This window comes from Mugil cephalus, chromosome 18 (genome assembly GCF_022458985.1).
Source record: "Mugil cephalus isolate CIBA_MC_2020 chromosome 18, CIBA_Mcephalus_1.1, whole genome shotgun sequence".
NCBI classification, from domain to species: domain Eukaryota; kingdom Metazoa; phylum Chordata; class Actinopteri; order Mugiliformes; family Mugilidae; genus Mugil; species Mugil cephalus.
The window spans coordinates 20,589,337-20,612,991 of NC_061787.1; the positions used below are offsets into that span (position 1 = coordinate 20,589,337).

General features: G+C 44.3%; 1 protein-coding gene across 1 annotated transcript in view; it reads right to left on the minus strand.

The window, feature by feature from the left end:
- Nucleotides 1-23,655, minus strand: part of znf438 (zinc finger protein 438) — a 49,503-nt gene that overhangs the window by 12,517 nt on the left and 13,331 nt on the right. The window contains exon 2 of the mRNA XM_047568385.1: nucleotides 6,073-6,210. The gene's annotated coding sequence lies outside the window, so the exon portion shown is untranslated. The remainder of the gene's footprint in view (nucleotides 1-6,072; nucleotides 6,211-23,655) is intronic.

Genomic DNA, 23,655 nt, shown 5'->3' on the forward strand with positions numbered 1-23,655 from the left:
GTTCTCTACTCTACTTCTGGTCACCCAACACCATAAACTCTACCCTCTGGTGATTTTAGTTCCTCTTCTTCTAAAATATTTGCCAGCTTGGACATTAAAACAGAAGGAGGAGGCTAGGTAGAAAACCAAGAGTGGTCACTCCAGAGAATGGTCACTACAGAGAAGCCTAACCTCAATAAAAAAAAAACAATCCCTTTGAAGGCAGGATGCTGTAAACCCCTGACAACCAGTGACCTTTGACCTGATGTCCAACAAGGCCATGTGTCATCCCCGGGAAGCTGTAACGTCCTCAATCATCTTCAGCTGCAGCTGAACCAAATGAGCATATGAGCGCACATAAACACACACACACACACGGATGACAACGGCCGGCGGCTTTGAGCTGAGTGGCGTCGATACGGAGCGGATGTGACAGCGGCGTGGCCGAGTGTGTGCAAGCGCGTTCAAGGTCTAAAGTGTTAACGTGCCCCTGCTACCACACCCCTCAGGCACCCCCCAGCACTGTGTTCTCCATCCAGACTTTGCTCAGCACTAAACCTTTACCTGACCTTTCCCTCCGCTGTGACATTTGGACTCCTCTGAATAGGTCAAACAGCACTAAAGAGTGGTGGAAAAATGAAGGGAGGGGCTGGGGGAGAGAAAGAAAAGCAGCGCGAAGAGATGACAAGAAGTGTCTGATAAGATGGAGATGCATTAATGATTTGGAACTCAAAGGAAAGAGGTTTGGCATTTTAGTTTGACAAGTTGGGATTAAATTGTTAAATTATACACAACAACAAGGCACTGTGACAGCTTGTGCGCACAGGCAATTTAAAATGCCACACTGCTGCAATCAAGTCTGTGAACCAGCAGTGACATACACCAATAAGGCATAACATTATGACCACATTCCTAATATTGTGAAGGTCTCCCTTGTGCCTCCAAAACAGTTACGACTCATCAGAGAACGGGTCTTCTGAGGGTGTCCTGTGGTGTCTGGTCACAGGATGTTAGTGGGGGCCTTTGGGTGCTATGGGCTGAGGGGAGGAGCCTCTGTGGATCATCCATCAGTTTGGGATCTAGTGAATTTGGAGGCCAGGTCAACACCTTGTGCTGTTCCTAAACAGTTTTTTGTGTGTCTGTGTCAGGCTGCATCCTGCTGGGGATGTCTGCTGCCATCAAGGAGTGTCATTGCTACGGGGTGGGGGTGTCTGGTCTGGTCTAGCTGAGTGCTACATGTTTAAGGCCACGTCCACACGTACCAAAACAATCTTTTTTTCTCCAGTTTTCCTTGGCGTCGTTTCAGGAATTTCTGCATAAATATCAATAAATTGCAAAACCGCAACTAGTTGTGGAAAGGCTGTAGTACATTTCCCAGGTCTATGTGTGGTGCTGTTTCTGCTACAAAACTCAGCCAAAAAAGGAAGAAGAGACGGAGCATGGGCCTAAATCTTGCGCTGTATACCAACATACAGTCCGGATTACAGTCTGTAATGTTTTTTCGCTCATCGTAAAGGTAAAGCAACTGTATATATTGCCCTAGCAACCCACCAAGGGTCAATATCTGATGCAGCAGCGTCACAAGCCTGTAGTCCGCCATTAATGTTGTTGTTGTTAGACATCGGGGGCTAGACACACAAATGAAAAGAGGAAACTTATTTGTCTTTTACATCCTGGGACCTGGATTCAAAAAGGTGCAGTTCCAGTCATGGAAAAATCCCATCTGTCATGACGGCCTAAACATGCAACACTGGTTTCACCCAAAAACTGTATTACTGTAAACGTGGCCTATGTAACATCCACACAAATGCCAGGTCACATAATGATCAATGCTCAATTCTCCTGTTCTCATATTGTTGTGGCTGATGGGTGTATTTCCTTTCATAAATGCACCGTCACCGACGTCAGGAAGTAGCAATGAGCTCATGTTGCTTACTGACCAAAGGAAATGATGTCATACTAGTATCACACAAAAACACCAGTCGGTGTTCAACACAGGACACAGATGAAAGGTGTTCATCTCCGAAATAACGAAACAAATAAAGCCTCAGGAGGCCATTCCTTATTTATGGTAGAAATGTCTAAAAAAAAAACAACAAACAAAAAAAAACACTAGAAGCCAAGAAAACTTTTTTCTTTCTCATTCTGTGCTGTCTAGTTTAGAAAAGCACACCCTTAATAGCATTGTTAGAGATGAAATTATACAGTTGACCAGTTCAGAAACCGATATGTAAAATCTTCCTCCAATCCCAGGTGTACAAACACCCCATTTGTCACACAACAAAGAGGCAAAATGGAACTGGTGCCAAGTGTGGACTGTGATGTTGGGAAAATTTCTTTCAAAGAGCTTTGAGCCAAGACGACCACACTGCAATCAGGATACGAAGGAGGTTTACAGTTCACCGTGTGTACAAGGCTTCAGCGTGCTACCAACAAACAAAGCGGTTGCAAAATCATCTCCTTAAAAGTGGGGGATGCTTTCTGTGACTGTAGAAAAATAATCTCACAATTGTGCTGTCTGTAGCCAATACTGGTTACACAACTCTCTACGCAACAATGACATCTATATTTTTGACCTGAATGCATATGCTGAAACCCGACATCTCATGTGCTACATACTGTGACCTGCAGAAATGCCTGTATGAAAACAGGCTGTATCTCAGCACCATCAATAGCATTTAATAGTACTCCACAGTGTGTTGTTGTTGATGATGGGATAGTGAAGACTTCTCCATGTACTACAGGTCTAATAACTTTATCAAATTCTTGATGTGCAGCCTCCTTCTCTCTGTTACTATTTGGTGAAGTTGTTAACTGACTGCTGTCCAGAGGCTTTGGACTGTAACTCTACTAGCGTTAGCAAAAGCCAGAACTGACATGTGACGGTGGTATGGGCTTCATCGTTAGTAAAGTATTTCCACAAAACTTGATGAACCACTGTTGGTTTACTACAATGAGCCACTGGGCTCCTCACCTGTGGAGGAGACGTCCACGTTGTTATTGTCACATGATCAGTGACTAGTCGACATGGTACAAAACTAAACTGTGTAAAATTGACTAGTCGACTAGTCTGTGCAAACCCTGGCTCAGTGCGCCAATATTTCTTTTATTAATATGCATCCAGGAATGCCTCTAAGGAGAGACTTGACAGGACGACATGTCGTATAGTTTAGTCAATTTAAAGCACACTTCCATAGATGTGTTACCAGCAGATGCATGTTGTGGGATGTATTCTAGGACACAGCATACTTGGCTCACACAAGTATGCTGCACAATCACACGATCTGTTGAACACAGATGTTCGAACGATGTGCCCTGCTTGCGTAGGTAAACAAGAGGAGATGTCCATCTGCATCTACGCATCTCTGTCCTCTCCCTTCGTCCTTCATTTATTAATCTGCTCCTCCAGATTGCTCGCTGTAACAGAACACACATGCAAGTAGAAAAAGCTGCTCAAACACACATTTAAAACACTCCCCTGCAGATGAATATTGCAGCGATTTTTTTTTTTTTTGGGGATGTTGGCCTTGATGAGGAAAAGTGATGCCACTGCAGCCTCGACTGGGACGCTAAGAAAACACCTGCGCTCCCAGTCACACCTTAATGATCACTCAATGCAATGGGAGAACTTTAATGGAGGCCCTGGGAAGGAGGGAGGAAGGAAGCTTGCCAGCTTGCTAATTTTAGGCACTCTGCATCTCAGATGAAACGCTGGAAAAGGCAGAGAGGAGGCGTGGAGAGGCGGGAAAGTTCTCCGTCTCTCACTTTCTCGACTTTCTGCATCGTGTCTTTCTAACTATCATTACACCCCTAGATCCGGTGTGAGAGAGTCTCATAGCTCTTTGATTCTCTGAATCATTTCTGCCTCTCTTCATGATCCCAGACCTCTCTCTCTCTCTCTCTCTCTTTCTCCAACTCCCTTTCATTCTCACCTCCCTCCCCTCCTGTTGGTACCTGAGTAAATAAACCGTGTTGTGTGGGATGCTAATTAGAGCAGGTTCAGGGACGTGACGAGCCCAGAGACGGATAAACAGCAAGGTGGGGAGGAGAAGAGATGAGATGGATGGGGAGGAGGGGTGGGTGGGATGGAGGTGGAGGTAACCCACCCCAAGGGCAACACAGACACAAACACATCAGCTTAGCGGTGAAGGACAGAAGAGTGGTTTTAGCTTTCAACCCAACTTAGCGAGGCTTTGAAAACGAAGGGCAGTGGCAAAGTGGAGGACTTTGAGGGGGGGGGGCTGCGACGGAGTGAAGGGCACACGTTCAGAGCTTCAGCAACGGTGAGAGGAAGAGGGAACGGTGTGCAAACTTCCTTAATGACGCCTGCTCCTAGAGACCCGGTGCAAGATCAAAAGAATATGCAGATGGTGTCTCCTGTTGAGGTGAATCTTGGGCTTCTGAAAGCAGGTCAACGAGAGGCAGCTCGTTCCTATTTAACATCAGTTGGACTTTTGGAGGGAATAAACTGCTGGATGTGCAGGTGACTAGGTAATGTTAAAAAATGAATATTACACCACTGATCTGTACAAACAGGAACTTCCTAACCCTATAACCCCAACCCTAACCTGTGTTTCCACTGGGAGGAACCAAGGTCTAAGGCTTGATGTGTAGTTGTTACAGTGTAGATATAACTTAGCTTCAGACCCTTTTTAATACAGGCCTGAGAATAAAATATTCAAAGGAGCTGCCTTTGTAGAATAATGAAAAAAGGTGAGCTTTGAGGAAAGAGGGAAAGAAGAATACATGCACTTCTTAACCTTATAACCCTAATCCCAACCCCTACATGTGTTTCCACATGTTTTACCAATATGTGATATTTGTGACTGAAAGTGGTTAAAAGATGAATGTAGAAAAAAAAAAATAGAATAAAATATTAACGTGTACTATTTTTATAGCATTTTTGAAGAGGAGACTTTTCCCCATTAATTATAACAACATAATTATTTATATTACACAGTAGTATAAATATATATTGATATGGGATTTGTGTTTGGAATATCAAAATTAGTTAAAAAATACACAAATTTGCCAGATATCACATTTGCCCAGCGTAACCCTAACAGGGATGGATACATGAACGCTCATTCACATTTATCTGTACAAATGAAGTCTTAAGAAAGTCAGTTTCAGTCCGTCTTTGTCTTGAGTTCATGAATCGAGGGTCTTTGCTGGGTTATTAAAACCACAGCAAACACTGTCTGGCAGCATCAAAGTCAACCTCGGACCGTAATGATCACTGATGATCCTGTTAAATGAATCAGACGGGAGCGCTGTTCACTCTAATGCCTAATCTCCACTAGCAGAGGAAGAGGAGGCACTGAACCAGGTAAGAGGGAGAAGAACCGACCAAGAGGCGACGTTAACACACACCATGTAAAACTCAGTCTTTAATGTAACTCAGGGATGTTTCATGATTAAAAGACGTTCCAGATTAGGGCCAGATCGGTAATGACAAGGGCAGGGGGGAAACCTTTTCCATTGCAAGGACTTGCATAAGCTTTTAATCTCACGTTAAGTCCAGCGCAAACACCAATGGAGAAGATGAGAGAGTGGAAGGTAGGGAGGATCATCGTGTATCTAAGAGATTGTGAGGAGAAGGGGAAATGTGATGGCTGGATAGATGAGCTACTTTTATAATGAGGTCAGGGTGAGCTGTGGGATTTCATCCTCATGGGAGGAACTGTGCAGAGATGTATCGCTCCCACTGAATGGGAATAACTCTGTCCACAGAAAGAAGAAGAAGAGGTGGATGGACAGATGTACCCAGATGTCAGAGTGAGGATATCCTCATCTTATTTTCTGTCTCATGAAATAGAATCATGGCTGGTGCTTAATTATACAAATTCACCTCAGGGATTAATGAAGTACTTATCTATTTAGTGTGGAACAAGACATTTTTTCATCTTTCCTTGGCTACAAATCAAAGACACAAGTTCCCCAACTCCCCAACACAAGGGGCTTCAACCGTCCAGCCAGTTTCAACTTTGAAGTGCATTTTCTCATGTTTTGAGGCAATTTGTGTCTGTTAGCATCTTATTCGCAGCTTCATCAACTGTGCACGTGACACTTCCTCATCTTAAAAACATTTACCGACTGGATGACTCCTTCCTCCTTGGCCACTCCCCTCACTCCGCCTCCTCCTCCTCCTCCACCTCCGCCTCCGCCTCCTCCTCCTCTTTCTGGGTGTTGCCCACGTTGTGGTCCTGTCCGCCCCTCTCCACGCGGCCCCTGTGAAGACATCGCACATGTTAGCCTTCAGCTGTTAAAAATAAATAAAACGCTATCGCAGATTTGATGTGCGATTTGTATGTAGACTGTGTCGGGCTGCATCCTGCTGCCGTCAAGGAGTGTCATTGCTATGGGGTGGGGGTGTCTGGTCTGGTCTAGGTGGGTGCTACATGTCTAAGTAACATCCACATGAATGCCAGGTCCAAAAGTTTCCCACAGAACATTAAAGTGTCACAAGATGGTCAATGTTATTTACTTCTCCTGCCAGTGGTTTTAATGTTTTGGCTGATTATATATGTTGCAAAATGCATTGGTATCAAATCAAATTAAATCTCTTGCGTTTCTAGTCGAGGTTAATAGAGTAACACGGTTTAAAAACCACCATCACAGCTCTACATGACCCGCACTCAAACGTGGCCAAGGACACACATGCACAATATCAACAAGCTCTCTCTTCTTCTCCGGCTCTAGCTGGGGCCCTTGCTCTTTCTAAATGCCTGTCGCTTCGGCCCCTCCATTAAGCTGAGCAAGTGCTCGTTTAGCCAACAGTGTCTCGGCAGTCGGGGACGCGGGCTGCCCACTCAGTCAGATCTAGCCGCATTAAATAAATAAGAAGCGCTCTTCTGTGTAAATTATTCATTTAACACGCCTTATCCTCTTCCAACAACCTTGTTAGAGCAACTCAGGAGTGGAGAGGGGGCGAGGAGGAGGAAGGGGGGGAGGGGGGCAAAGGAGGGGAAGCAGAGGGGGGAAGAGGCAGACACCGCGGCTCATGTGCGACTCAGCAGAACCTGTGGTGCATCTCTAAGCTCTCTGGGCGTTCAGTCGTAGGGGGGGCTAATTCGCCCTGACACCTCCTTTGTTTCAGGCGGAAGAGGGCTGCGCACACACACGGCTGCACGCCTGCTCGGGATGCACACACTCCTCGACTCACACTGACACGCACAAAGTTTGAGAGAAAGAGCACAAGAAAGGAATTTTTAGTGCATATTCATAGAATAATCATTCTAGTTGTCTGGATAAATTATTGAGAAACGGGAGTTGAGGACACGCAACGATGGAGAGTGGGGTGGGTGGGGGGAGGCCTGTTCAGACAACACAGCAAGTCCCCCGCTCCAAACAAGCTGATTCTAATGAGCCAGGAAGGGGATGCATAGAAAAATGCTTATCTCCAACAAAACTACTGTCGTGGATAATAACCTTGAGGACAAATGTCTGCAGAGTGTATTCGTGGCACCGCTGAAAGAAACATTTATTTACGCTGAAGCGGAGTGAAGAGTCGCTATACACCAATGAGGCATAACATTACGACCACATTCCTAATATTGTGTTATACTCCCTTGTTTCTCCAGAACTGCTTTCACTCATCAGAAGGGACAACGGGCCTGTGGTTTCTGTGGGGGCCTTTGGGTCCTATGGGTTGAGGGGAGGGGCCTCTGTGGATCATCCCACAGGCCAACACCTTGTGCTGTTCTGCATGTTTTTTTAGTTGTTCCTAAAGCGTTTTTGTGTGTGTCTGTATCAGGCTGCATCCTGCTTGGGATGACTGCTGTCATCAAGGAGTGTCACTGCTATGGGGTGGGGGGGGTCTGGTGTGGTCTAGGTGGGTGGGACATGTCTAAGGAACATCCACATGAATGAATGTAAGATGTAAACGTAGCAGAACACTGAACGTCAAAAGATGGTCAATGATATTCACTTCTGCCGGTCATAATGCTGTGGCAGATCGCTGTGTTTATTTTAATACTAAATCACATAAAGGTAAAGCTCTTGAAACTCAAGATGCATTAAAATTAATTCCTAATTCCTAAACACTCCAGTAATAAGCTTCAAAGGCTAATTCTTTCCAGGTATTTGGGAATTAAAAGTAAAAGCGGTTTCACTTTGAGTGGAATTACACTGAAGACACAGTTTATCAAAAAAGCAAGCTCAAATTTAAAATCAAAACTCTCTTTTGCTCTATTAGCACTCATCAGTGTTCAGGTCTAGACTTTCCAAATAGGCCAATCAGGTCAAATAAAAACTGAATCTCGCTTCAATGGTGATTTCACAGAATCCCAGATTCAACCTGGTGCACACTGATCTCCTCTCCCTCTTTCTCTGACTCCAGAGTGCAGTCCCAGAGCGGGAGGTTGTTATGTCAACTCTGACAGTGCTCATTACCAGCCTCTACGCTCTGAATTGGAGTTAACAGGCTTTGGCCCAGGCAGAGGCCGGCCAGACAGACCTGGCTGGTACAATAGGATCAGTGTGTGTTAATGTATGTGTGCCGAGAGTTAATCACAAAGTGCTCTTTCATTTCTAAATCGCACCCGGAGGCCACTGTACATTACAGAGGCATTGATACACGATGTACAGTGACATTCGCTGCTTATTTTCATTCCCACTCACAAGCTCTTCCATATGAGGGGCTGATCGCTGGAACTTGCCGGAAAAAGGCTTCTGTTTGGGTTTGTGAATCTACAGCAGCTGCAGCATTTCAAGTTTTATCACTGAGAATTTCTCACCTAAAAGATGGGAAAGAAGTTGAATGGAAATGCGCGTGATTTCACATTTTACTAACAGCTGAGTATCAACAAGCAAAAGAGTATTACATTGGTTTTGGTATCATCAGAAAATCTTCTTCTTGCTTTCAGGTAAAAATAACAATAAACAATCTTATCCACAGAATGTTTAACCAAAGGGCATGTTCACACCTGGCATTGACATGTGTCCCCAACTAGCTCATCAGAGCCCATCTCAGCTTCACACTCTGTAGGCAAAAAACTCCCGACATCATTTGGGGCACAGTAGAGTGTTTTAACAGCTACTGTCTCTAACGTATCTCTACCGCTGTTTCAGAACCAAAAACATCTCCCCCCTATCATTATAACTCCACTCCTGGAAGCTTCTATATGCACCGTAATCTCTGGTATGAAGATAAATAAAGACATGGGTGATACCTCATTTTAACTCTAGCCGGTTCTGCTTTAAGCAGGAAGTCGACTATTTGCTGACCACATGACAATACCAACACGGAAATAAAATAAAAATCCTCGAATGCTTGAATGGACGGCTCTGACAAGACAGGTGAGGAGTACAGTGGGTCAGTGGAGGAAACTAGCAACAGTGGAAATACTTCACTAGATGAAGCCGTGACATGCAGGATATATAATCAGTCCCGAAATGCAAATGAAGTGGTAATGCAATGCACACAAATCTAAAAATGGATCACTAACGCTAGCAGAGGAACGGTCCGAATCGTCTCAGCAGCAGTCAGTTCACAATTCAACAACTTCATCAAACACCCTGCGGTAATGGTGAGAAGGAGGCTCAAAAATCAACAATTTGCTGGTGTATAGGCTTTTAGCTGCTATACACGGAAAAGTCTTCGCTGATATAAGGCTTTTTTTTTTTATCCTGGCTACATTATATTAGCTTACAACATGCTGTTAAGTACTATTAAACGCTATTGTTGGTGTTGATTTATAAAGACTATTACTTTCTACTGTGTTTTTATCTGTGAAGTCATCAACTACAACAACTTTTTCCACATATTAGTTGCTTTTAGAAAATCTGAAGTCCTTCAACCCCTCAAAAATGCTAGATTCTTCAGCTGTAAAAGACTGTTTTCCATTCATTGGAAAAAAGGACCGGGTCAAACAGTCTCCTGCTATGACAGGTAAGTATCTGGTCGTTAACAGATACTAGTCATGTGAGTTTCTGATAGATAACACTCACAGCTATTTAGAACTGAAGAAGCTACTTGGTTACTACTTTGGATTCCACTAACTGTACTTGCTTTATTTTCAGGTGATAATTTATAATAGCTGCTGAATGAATGAGTTCCTGACCTCCTCCTCCACAGATAAGCCCTGTTGAGTAAGTGGTCTTTAATGTGACCCAGGACTCATTGTGTGTTCACATTACCAAAGGAATGAGGTCTAATGTGACCTAGACCCCCTCAAAATGTGGGCAGAGATCCAGATCTCTCAGATATATCCACTGTAATCAGATTCCACATGAAGCAAGGTCTGAACGGGGACAAACTTTCTGACATGTCACCGACTCAGGTATCTCCCCAGCCTCCTCCAGCCCTCCCCTCCCCTCTCAGGTCAGCAGCCACCTAGCGATGTCAGTGATTACACTTGATTAAGGCTTTCCACTTCAAACGGGCCTGATGTTTACACAGACCCTGATATGGCGGATGGGATAAAGAGCAGGTAGAGGTCTGTGTTTGTGTCCGTGTGCCATGTGTAGTCGCATGTTTGCCTGGATGGGGGGGACAATAAATGTCATTACGCCCAAGCTTTGTGGACATTACAACTGTAATGATAACCATGAATTCCAATCTACGTACTACAGCTGCTTCACTCTCCCTCTATCTCCCTTTATCTGGGCCTATGATAACCATACAGTGTTGTGTTGTTTAACAATCTGAAGGGAACAGATTTATTTCTTGGAGATTTACTTAAAAGCTTTGGTGGTTTTGCAACCGGCACTGGAAAAGCTATTACCAGATCCTCCAACTTCCATGTCAATGTTTGTTGGACAAGGAAAGTCTCAGACAATTATGTTTTATTATATCAGTTCTACTGTAGGTCTAAATCTGTGCAAGGCCGTGTCTTTTACATAACTTTTATAAACAAGCTGCTTTTCCATATATTTTTCATCTCTTGGCAGAAAGACAAAAGTGTGAGGTGTCCCGCAGCTGCAGAACTGCCGCCCAAATTAGCCTAGACCACATGAAAAGCTGTCGTCTCTATTCCAGGACGGGGCGGGAAAATTACAGCCCTGCTCTCTCTACTCTAGCATTAAACCTCAATTAGTGCACAAGTACACCATGATGTCATCACCGAGGGACCCGAGAGCCCTGGAAATGAGGGGTGCTTTGGCTTTTGCTTTGCAGCGACACACTCTTACAAACCGAGCCACCCTCAAACTTTCAGGTCTTTTCTCGCAGCAGCTGACAAACAACATCTTCGTGCGCCATGGCCTGGAAATGCTAAAAGCATGAGAACTTGTGGCAGGGTTTCGGCTGAATTTACCAGGAATTTTAATCCTGGGTCGTTATTCGATCTTCCCCAAGAGACGAGAGGTCAGTGAGGAAGGGACCAGAACAATTCAGATTAGACACAAGTTGAGCCGGCAGGAGACGAGGAGGAGGATGACCTGAGCTGGATCTTATTCAAACAATGACAGCGTCATATGGAGTTGATTGCATTCTTTGCTACAGAAACATAGATTCGGGAAAGATACCTGCATTTCATGACAATCATGAATTTGAGGATCATTTCTATTATTAAAACTTCCTGTAGAATTTGTTATACTACTAACAAATACCAGAAAAAGAATGGCCAAGGCGGATGCTGATGCACCCAGGACATGCAGTATTTTAACAAACTTGATACACAGAAACTAAAAGGCTCTTCCATCTTTAAGTTCCCTATACAAAACTACCTCCCGATAAGGTATGCTGCATGAGCACTCTTTCAAACTCAAATGGAAAATATTTGCAGAACTGAGCAATCTTTGATGCAATCGCTTCTGCAATCAACAAGCTTATTCACAGTTGATCTGATACCAGGCACCTTCTTCCTGAATGTATAGCAAACTGTGTGGAACTCGTGACGGACGGCAGATACTCCAAGAAAGGCCTGTTACCAAAAACAGCTCATCCCTAGTTATTTAAAGGGATGCGCCACCCCTATGTGAAATTTAGTCATTGTATTCTCCAGAGTTGGATAATTGAGAAAAAGTGTTTTTAAATCGGTCCAGGCATTTTCCTAATGCGTAGCTGTTAGCTTTAACTTAGAACAGGCATTGTAATGTAGTGTTGCCAATTAGTCAGTTGTTCGCAAAAGTGATAAATAAACTCAAGAATTTTCCTAATTACTTCTTGCGACCTGTACATTCACACTAAGAACAAATGCCACTGCAATTAACACAAAGGGATTGCTTGGGCAGATATAGACTTGAGACTATGTTCTGGCAAAGCAATGCTGCCAGGCGCAAAGACACCACGCAGTACCTGAAAACTAGTCCCGCCGGTGTCTTTGCGTCTGGCAGAGATGCTTTGCCGCTTCATTTAAGCTAATTCTACCGGCACACATGCAAAATGGAGTCAAGACTCAGATACGTGTTCTGCTATGTGAAATCCCTAACTGGCTCCTTGCCATGCTACGTATGCTGGAATCAACATTTACCTATTGGAGCCAGTCGTCCCACAATGTGGACATTTGTTTCCAAACTTAATGTTCTACGCATATGCTACTTCTTTCTATTTTTAATTCATAAAGAAATACATATATTTTATTCCACAGAAAAGCAGGGTTATATCTGTTATGTGTTTATGTGCTATTAATGTGCGCACTGTTCTACTTTATATCAACTATCCAGGTTCAAAGTTTCTCAGTAACTCATGCACTTTGTAGGAACCCATGCACTTTGAGGTCAGCGATTGAAAATTTGTATTTGTTTTAAGTTGCTTCAGACAGACCTTGTGACAAGGATTGACCAATAGTGTTTCCCACTATCAGTTGTTGGTGATTGTCAGTTAAAGCATCCCTATTCTCAGAATAAGGCAAACTGTGGAAGACGTTAAGGTTATAACCAACAGAAACCAAAAATGGTTTTGAAAGGAGCTAATATCAAAGTCAAATCCCAAGTCTTTCCCCATCAGATTTCATTTAAGTAATGTCATTGGGTAAGGTATATTTTAACAAAACCATAAGAAATAATAGCCAAGAGCTGTACTGTAATGAACAGGCTCCCTATTCAACTCTGCTCTGGATTTGCAACAAGAAAAAACTCAAGCCCAGGACACAGGACTCCTTGGATGGTTTGTACTCTAAGGTGAGTCCCTTTTGCTGCAGGGTCACTGTTCCTTCATGTCGTACAAAGATGGGAGCAACTTCAACACAGTTCAGCAAGAAAAACGCTCGCAGGCACCACCTCGTACCTTTCTCCTCTTTGTAACAGGGAGGGCGAGTTTCCCACACTGTGTGAATAATTCATGACAGCTCCCAGCAACTTCTCAGCAGTTGTAAGCTGCCAAGGACCACAGGTCCTCTTTGGTGTACCTCCACCTGAAGAAATGGAATCGGCCTCACATCTTCAAAGAGAAGTCAATCACGCCATAGATTGTTAGTACCACCCAGTGGGTTTACAAAACTGCTACTCTGTGTCTCACAGGTGCAGAGAAAAGGGGAAGGGGCCCACATTTCACAGAAAGTGGAGCAGATTTTTTTTTTTTTTTTTTTTAGAGCCAAGCTCCGACAAAAACTTTGAGCAGGGATAGGGGGGCGGTGACGGGGGTGGTTGAGATCAAAAGCCTGCAAGTTCCTGGCGAGCGGACCCAATCAGCCGAGAGGGCCAAGGAGAGGAGGAGAGACGAGCGCTTCCCTTTTAAATTGATCCCACTGAGACCCTCAAGGTTCCCCTCGCAGGACTCGCAGAGAAAGCGATAAAAATCTGGCCCCGTGGATCTGACGAGGAACTGGGAGGGGAGAAGGCGAAGAAGAAAGCCTGTTTTGGGGGAGAGACACAGAAAGAACAGAGAGGAGCTGTGGGGGGAGATCAAGGGGAGACGCAGGAGACAAGAAGGGTGGGCTCGTTCTCTGAGGGCGCATCCAGGCATCGCTGTGTGCCAGCAATGAGCAGGAGCAGGCAGGTCTGGTGCTATCAGGCTATCAAACCTGTGTTACACGTCTGATCATGTGCTCAACCAATCAAGCGTGGCCGTGTCTTTATTCTGCCCAGGTCCTGGCAGCTGAGACATCGGACTGCTTCGATCCAGGGTCTGGCCTGAGATCAGACTCTGGACGAGGCTGGTGTCGTTATCCTCAGCATGCTGGGGCCTCAAAGGAACAAACGCTATCAGAGCAACCCAGAGACCCTGCAGCCCGCCAGACACACTGCAGACCTGCCCAGACGCCAACATGAGCCAGCGCACAACAAGCTTGAGTGTCTGTGTGTGTGTGTGTGTGTGTGTGTGTGTGTGTGTGTGTGTGTGTGTGTGTCCTTTCAAATGCCATGGATGTATTTAATAGTACAATATGAAATAATTATCACCAGGAGTCTGCAAAAAAGCACGGAAGCAACACAATAATCACCATCTTACTTTAGTCTTTTTTCAGGTATTTAACAGTCAAACAGTTCTATGATTTCTTACAACATGCTTCAACCATTTATACCACTAAATATATGATTTCTGCAGAGTTATACTTCAGTCGAAGTGAACATAACATACAGTAAAGTGAAATGTAGCAAACATGTCTAGGTAAGTAGGACGGTATGTAGATAAGAAGAAGGTTGAGTAGGTAGGTAGAAAGGAAGGCAGAAGGAAGGAAGGAAGGAAGGAAGAAAGGAAGGAAGGAAGTTACAACATAATTCATAAGAAGTGTGCATTTGTGTGTTTCTGGATGGCACCAGTTTGCAAAATGTTCCCTCTTCCCTATGCACAAAGTTCAATAGCATAACTGCCTTCCACATTGGCTGCAAACAATTGTGGTCCTTAAGCTGAAGCAATACTATAAGGCTGCTTTTTAAGATTTAGTTCTTGCAAGCAGTTCTGTGATTGGTCATAATTTTTCAAGCTCAAGCAGAATCTGTCCCAGAGATCTGTGCCATGAACAACATGTTCAGTATGATCAAGCATCTCAAGGCTACGTGTAGAAAACAACGTTTACTTATATATGATGAGAAGGAGCACTGCTGTTGCCAGACGCCCTGTTCCAAAGTTGCATCAGGTAAACTACTTAGTTATATAATTATAAAATGATAAGGTAGTCATATTGGTCCGTGGGTAACGAACGGCTCCAGGGAGACCACCGTCTCTAACCAGGTCCAGCTTGGTTCATTTGTTCCAGGACAGAGTGTGATTGTTCACATCAGCTCAAATGAACCAACCTGAGGGGACAAAGGCTGACGGTTTTGGAACAGCGACCAAGTTGTGAAAACATCCTAAAACAAATAGTTGGTACGATACGCAGTCGCAAGCTTAATGGGTGATAAATGTGTAAATGCTGAGATATTTTCATGGCATGTTCTCCTGGAAGGCATTAATAGTGATAAAGAGTGAATCTCAGATTGCTCAAAGTTCCAGAAATCGTCAGAACACAAACCCTCTAAGCACTGGTTCAAATTCTGTTAAACCATTAGACATGCAGCTCTACTCTCAGGAGTTTCCCTTATTTTAATCTCTGTGATTCACTGCGTCGAGCAAACAAAGACGCACAAAAAAGACGCAGAGGGAGACTGTGGAGGCAGCGAGGATGCTGCCTGGAGGAGGCGTTGATGGCAGGCTTTCTGTGCCGCCTTCAACTTTGGGCGTTCAGAACAGCTCTGAAACACTTTTCGCCTTCAGATAAGAGCGGACACGTTGTACGAGCCGGTTCATTTCGAGCATACTGAGCCTATTAGGAGGGAGCAAGAGGGCGAGGCAGGTGGGAGGTGAAATCAGAGGCAACTGCTTCACCAAAAAACAGCAGGCGGCATTCTTCTAAACCTCTGAGGACAAGATGAGCAAAGGAAGAAATAACGGAAAGAAAACAACGCATCCATTTCACTCCAAATGACTAGATAATAAAATAGTCCAGAATAAAGTATGTGATTATCAGACGGCCTGCTTCTGCACTTCTTAGCTCTGTAGCAGGCTGCAGTAAACCAACTTAGCCGTGATGGATAGCACCTACTGAGCATGAATAACTCACAGACTCATAAATAAGCAGATCTCTAATATCATTAAAGTAGCCCCGAGGCTGACATGCGCCCCTTATCCATGCAAACCACCTCCACCAGCTAGCCCCCTCCTCCTCTCCCGAAGACAAATGCCCTGAAATCACGTAACTATTCAACATCAATATTTTGACATTTCATTCAGCTGACTCTCCAGACGGGAGCCATTTATTTAATTAGCTGAATAAAAATTGGCAGGAGTGGCGAATTCGAAGAAGTTACGTGACCGGCGGGGGGGTGGGGAGGGGGGGGGGGGGCTCAGTTGCCACAGGTAATCTTTTTGGAAGGGACCTAGTGTGGCAAATTGATTGCTGAGAGCGCAGACTCATCATGAGAGCTAATTTTCAGAAGCGGCGCACAGCGGAGCGGGGAAATGAGAGACTCTATTTATAACGGGAGGGGAAGCTGAAGAGGGGGATTAGCTTGTCGTTAGAATAAAAGAGCGCAGGAGAAGAATCAATTTCAGGGTTTAAAAAGCTGACAAACACAGTTCACTTCTTCTGCCTCTGAGCTCACCTTTTGACAGAGTAGCCTACAAGAAACAGATTTATTTATTTATTTTTTTTTTTGTGGAGCTTGGATTTCAACCTTCACGAAGAGTCCTCTGTGTCAAGCCTAATTACAAACTACCCAGCCACACAACAGTTTGGTTATGATAGAGAATGAGGCAGTTATCTTCAGTTGGTAGTTTTACTTCTCAATTAATGTCATTTTACATCTTACTGATTAAAAGATGCCTTCATTTTATTCCCTGTGGGTGAGATGGTGCGAGTAACGCGGATGTTCTGCTACCTGCAGGAACCCATTTTTATTTAATCAAAGTAACCTCAACAGTCCAACTGTCACACAGCTTGATAATCCTTGTAGAGCCTGTAATTATCACTGCAACAAATCTATTTAAGACGAGCGGCATTGTTTCCAGATTTGCAGGTGCTCAGTGGAGCACCCGTCCTGCAAAGACAGTATCAGACTAACAAAAAGAGACCAAATACTGTACAAATAGACCTAAGGTCAATGTTGAAGCAAACATATCCTGAAACTAAAAGCTAAAGGTAGCCTACATGATGGGGTAACTGGGCCAAATTTCCATGGTGCATACTTTATTTCATTAGATGCTCCAAAAACAAAATCACGTGACTAAACATGTCAGCTGTGCCGAAGAATTTGCTCTAGAAAACGAGTTGGATGGAAATTTGTAAATTGTACTGGGTGCATGTTTGGTGACGTGGCAGTAGGAGATCGTTACTCACTACAACAACAACAACTTGATTCAAAACCTATAAAAAAAAAAGAAAAAGAAAAAATGTAAAAAAGAAGATTCATGGTGACAGCCTCAAGTAGAAAATTATTCCCAGAACATTTCTGAGGTAGAGAACACAGGTTTTCTAGGGCCAAGGTATAAGCTGCTCTCTCCACACTATATTAACTTTGAAAGAAAGATTTATTGGACTGAATCCAGTTGACTCTAGGAGAATACAAGGAAGACGAGAAAGGAGTATAGGAATCTACAGGTGAAGAACTTTTGTTTATTTAAGATGGGATCTAGACTGGGTTCGGCCGATTCTGAATGTGATCAGAACAGGGCATGACAGGGACATTCCTAGAAGAAACACAGTAAATGGCACTCAGCCAGCTTTTCAGTTACTCACACATTACTCCAAACGTCACTGGAGTGATGTGCACTGTTTTTCTAAAATACACAAACTCCATAGCTACTTAGTTGTGTCATAGCATGTGATTCACATTATTTTCAGGGTCATCGAAGCATTTAGGGGACGCAGTACCAGCTGGGAGTCTTCACCTTTTCATTTGATGTGCGTGTTTTCAGGAACACCCCATTAAAAGTGTGCGCTATGATCATTTTTGTCATCATTGGCAGACCACCTGGTTTCATTCCAGGTGTGCATCATGGATAAGGCCTTCACAGTACGAGCGAAGGAAGGAAGCGTGGTGCCGATTACCCGGGTGGAGAGACGCCAACCTGTTCATCCTACCATCCTCTCAACCCCTGACCCCGGCTATCGTGCTGCCCTGCGTTTAACCTGTGAAAATCTCTGCGACAGGAACCACACAGGAAGCAGCGTAATTCAACACGAACAGGAACCCATGCAGAAGAGAATTCAGGGAGGGGGGACATGAGAACAAAGTCCCGAGAAGTAAACTTTTCCACCAATGCCACATTACAGCTGAGGCGAAGTCGAGCAGGGCGTAGGCACTGGTGCGTTTTTTCTTTTGGGCCCAAGTTAGGCCCACGTCGGAGAAGCTAAGCTGGAAGTAGGAGGCGACGGTGGAGGGATTTACCGTTCACAAGAGGCTGCTCATGCAGGCCTCAATAGCAAGGATGAGGTGAACACAATCCTGCACCGTCGCTTGCACAGGATGCTGCCAAGACTCTTCACATTACTGACACAGGAGCAGGAAAACATATTCAATTAATACACTGCAGCAGACGGCAATGCTGGACTCTTCAATCCAATCCGCTTATGGAGCATCTAATAGCATATGAGGAGGAAGCATATTGTGCTAATTTGTCTTGTCTGTGGAGCGCTCTGACAGCCGCATTGATGCCGACATCCCTTTAACATGAGGTTAGTGGGTGTTTGGCCTCCCCTCCAGTCGTTTGTGAGCTTTAGAGTCTGGAAATGATTAGGCCTGGGAGGGCAATTAGCCCGAGCATCGCCGGGGCTAAATATAGTCCGGCTTGGCCCAGGCTCTACTCCTGGGTCACATCCACGGCGCAGCCTTCACAACGGGCACGTTACAGCACAATTTGGATCCTGTTTGTTTTATGACTGATGTGAAGGCCGCGCTGACTCAGATGAGATAACATAACTCAGCCGTCGATCGGGTGTCTCAGAAGAGTGGGAAGTGAGTGGGAAGGAAGAACAAAAAAGATGACATTTAAAAAGGGAAAGCACATGTAAACCTCCCTATTCAGAAAAATGAGTTGGAGAGGCATGTTCCACAATCAAACCTCCGGCGTCGTAAATGCGCCACGTTTGAGAAAACATGTTTTCCCACAGCCTTACAGCAGCTAAACGGTATGCAAAGAAAGAATGCTTTCCCATCGTCGGCTCCCGGCCCCTCCAGTCCCCTCGCAATCTCCCAACCCTGTGAGAAAAAAAATACAAAAAAAAAGAAGAAGAAGAAAAAAAAGAGTGGAGATTTTATCCTTAAAAACAGGAGGTTCGCCCACTCGTTCACCTGGGACGGCTCTTGGAAGGAGGAGGCAAGCTAGAAGGTTATAGGAGCCTGGGAATGTTTAACATCAAGAAAGCAATCAGAACATAGCCGGAGCTCTGGGAATTAGACAGGAAACATGGAGAGTAACCCCTTCCAGGCTGGGAGGCAAAAAAAGGAGAGGAAGTGATTTAGGTGACAAATTTGCACTGTAACCTGAAAGGGAGTGTTTGTGGGAAATTTTTATAGGTAAACAAAACTTTACTGAACGCTAAAAATAGGCAGCTCATGTCAAGAATTCTCTGTTTATTTTTAAGAAGCTGAAAAGAGTCGGTTTCACTTCTCCTTTTGTGAGCCTGGTCTCTACCTACATCAGCAGTCAGAGGGCTGATGTGTGAGGACTCATGGTTCAAATGCGATACAAGAAAAGCACCGAAAAATAAACCAAAAGAAAAAAAAAAACGGTAGTGGCCTCTAACTCAACATAGACTCTGCTTCAATTTCCCTGTCACCGACTTGACCCCGTATGTCTTTCAGCGCGGTATACCGTGTGGACTGAGGTGAAACATAAGTGGAAATGTTCTGGCGTTGCACTGAGCTCAGCACAAATTGCACAAGACAGCTCAGGAAACATGGGGGCTTGCTTTGTACCCTGAGCAGAAAGCACTTATCAACCAGTAAAACCTACTGTAACACATCTATTCTTGCACCGGCAAGTGACAAAGCATTAACAAAAAAAAAAACGACTAAGGCCGCTGTGAGAACGAATTGTATCTTGTGTGAAATCTGACCCCTACATAGAAAAAGTAAAACCGTGGCCTAAATATAAATATTTTCTTTTCTCTATTTTTTGTCTGTGTGCAAAGTGTTTTCATTTTAAACTTCCTGTAGACTCTGAAGCAATGTGAGCCATGTGATGGTCACCTTGTGATCTTTGGAATTATATAAGGCAGCCCCCACCCCACAGCAATGACACTCTGATGAGTCCCAACTGTTTTGGAGGCACAAGGGAGGCCGACACAACATTGGGGAGGTGGTCATAATGTTACGCCTGATCAGTGCATATCTGCAGCACACAAACGGCCGTTGAGGTATTTTAAAATAAATATGAAAATCTAAAATAGCTGTGGTGGAAAATTCTCGGGATCTCCAGCGTCAAAAGGTTTCAACCTCAAGAAGCATGCATGCATACACATTCCACTACTGAGCTTTGACTCACAGGAAGCATCAGATGAATGTGAAAAATAAACCGTGGAACGGCGGACCTGAAACGCTAGAGCCCCTTTACCGGCAAAAAATACTGCAATTTGTTTTTGTTTGTTTTTTTGTTTAATCGTAACTAAAACAAAAAACTTCCCCCGATTCCTTCCGAGTCCACTACTTCAGATAGCGGCTCCGAGTCAACACAGCAGATGACAGCTCAACTGAAATAGCACCTACTAGAAAAACCCCAAGACTTAATCCAAGCCATAAAATGTACCCACTCTGTGCCCACCATATGATATATCCCTGTAAGGCCTAACATTACATCCACGGCCACAGATATCCCTGCAGCTTGTAGCGAGCAGAAGCGAACTGGAAAATACATCAATCACTGAGAGAGGAGGTTAGTTTGCCAACGTGCAGAGATGATAAAACTGCAGATGCACTAAATGCACTGTTTAGAAGCTGTTTGTTAATTTGTCATTTACCACAAGAGGAATGAGAAAACAACACGGTGTGGCTTACAGTCGGCGAGGACTCTGTGGAAAGATCGAAGCGTGTCCTTGGAGTGACATTATTTATTGAAATAAATTCACTGGGGCTGAAATGTGTATATCGAATGCATTATGAGCGGCTCTTCTGATGGAGCAGAGAGGGCTTTAACTCGGCGCACCGTTGCCTTGCTCTTTTTCAACAGATGTCCCTTGTGTGACACGCGGCGGGGATAATAGAGAGGAACGGGTCTGAACGTTTTAATTTCACCCCCCTCACATGAATGGCGGCGGGGATTTTCCCTTTGATGGCCTACTTTGAATGTATAGACAATTCTCCGAGCAGAGATTCGGATCTTAATTACTTCGTTAATTAGCTGTGATTCACGGGGAGAAGCCTTGCCCTAACCAAAGTCCCTCTGCATTGCTGAGGGGGGCTCTCCACAGAAGCTCTCTCATCTTTACTTTCATTTTAAAGCACCCAATACTGCACTCGTGACACTGATTTGCAAGTCTGCCTTTGCTGAAGGTGTTTTTCTTTTTTCTTTTTTTTTTTCCACAAATGTCAGCAAACCCCACCGTGGTCTGGCTTTCGGATTCTGCCCTGAGGAAAGTGAAGCGGATCAGGTCTCTTCCTACTTCCCCTCCCTCCATCACCCCCCGGGTCTGCCGCGGACTTGCGTTATATCACGCGAACGCATTCCGCAGATTTATGTTTATCGTTTTCCAATGAAAGACGGACAGCCGGTGCAGCGTCCTGCATGCTCCGCTCACTGCGAGATAAATATGGCTTCCTCAATCCGGGTGCCTCGACTCGGCGGGTCGATAGAGCATTTAGCTAATCACGGAGGAGGGCCAGGGCACAAAGAATAAGGAGAGATTGAAATAAGCTGTAGGCGCGGAGAGAACCCACCCCAAAGTCAGTCATCACTCATCAAGGTGGAGACTTTACTTGTACTGCATCCCAATTACATGCAACACACCTACAGCTTTTGGTATCTCAAACTTGAGGAGAAGTGGGCGTTTCTGGTGTGCAGGCCGGTTTGAGGGAACAGCAGGCTGACAAAAAGGAAAGGTAAGGTCCAGCTGAGGCAGCTGTTTGCCATTACGTGACCCCCCCTTCCCACTCCCACCACCACCACACCACACCACACCATCCAACCCTTCTGGCAGGAAATGAGCAATCATTTAGTACTGACAGGTACACACTGAACCGCTGCTATCTCTGCTCTGAAACCGACCAAAAAAAATGGATTACAGCAGTTTAGTGTTAACCTTAAGCCTCTCAAAGTATCCGTGCCAAGGTTAGTCAGAGTCAAACCTTTCGAGACTCTGAGCGTATATTTTCCTGAGAAGTGTAAAACATGAAGTAATACTGGTGCACTGCCTACGAGGGAGTGTACAGTGTGTTAGAGAGAGAGATCTTACTTCTGCTTTTAACGGGAAAGAGTATCAGCTTGCACAAAGAAAGATATCAGATGTACAAGTGTTTTTTTTTCTTCTTTTTTTCTTGTGCACGCGTAGCTGCCGCCGAGACAGAAAATAACACAACGGCAAACAAAGAAAAACCTCTCCTCAAACATGTGAGGTGCTTTTCTGCTTGTGAGAAGCAGTAATTTAGAGGTCTCTGGTGAGCTGCAGAGGGGTTTGAGTGTCCAACTGGATCTGAAGCGTTGTTGCAGACCTGCCTTAATGCGTTGCCAGGTCACCGCTGCAGTGTGAAAATGGCAACGCAAGGCCAGGGTGGCTGCTCGTGGCTTTGTGCGCCTTAAGTAGACCGTCCAAGTCAAACCAAAGAACGAAGGAAATCTATAACATACATCAGTGTTTCTATCGACTGTTCAGTCAGGGACACCAAAAAAATAGATATATTTGTCCGTATCAAATATCCAGGATCTAAGCTAAGTCGCTAAATTCTTGTCACTATGGATTGTTCTGTTAACTATTTTTGTATTAACTGATGCTTGTATTAACTGATACTTGTCAAATCCTTATACATCAAGCATACTACCATAAAAGACTTGTAAAATTGTACATTTCAGAACCTGACACCAGATCTTGGTTCTTTATGTTTCCCAATTAATAATATACTATTATAGTCAAGGAGCTATTGCTAACGATCAATCCATAAAGCAGATGTTATCTTTGAAAGTCATTCTGGTTCTGGTACTGCACAAAACTGAGGACCATGTGCAAGGAAGACATGAAGACACGGGGAATGGACGTACCACAGTCCTGGCAACACTTCAATACTTCAGCTATTGGTGGTAGTTAGCAATGTCCCGATCAAGTTTTTTTATTGGAGTCCAGATGTTAAGTGTCCTAAATGTCCTTTCTTGGAGATAGCTATGTTTTATTATAGAGTCTCAGCTTTTCCTCTCTTCCTCATTTTTTCCTAGATTACATTTGTCCAGTAAAAGCTTCCGTCAAAGTCGATATAGTGTGGAGAGGGTAGCTCGTAGCTTGGCTCCAGAAAACCAGAAATGTTCTGGTGATCCAACGCCATAAACTTGTTGAATCAAGTTGGTAGTACTGGAAGATGATCTCCTGCTGCTACTCACCAAACATCCACATTGCCAAATTTACAAGTTTCCAATCAGTTCTCAGTCTTGGTTGTGCTCTCAGAGTTGGAGCTTGACACAAGGACCAGTATCATTTCACAATCTCTGAAGATTTGTTGTGCAAAATCAGTCTCTTAGAAGAAATTTACTCTGGAAAAACAAGTCAGTCAGACAGAAATGTGTAAATTGTGTCATGTGGATGTTTGGTGAGGTGAGGTGTTAGAAGATAGTCATTCACTCATTCATTACTACTAACTTGATTCACCACCTACATTCCCCTGAGTAGACCAAAA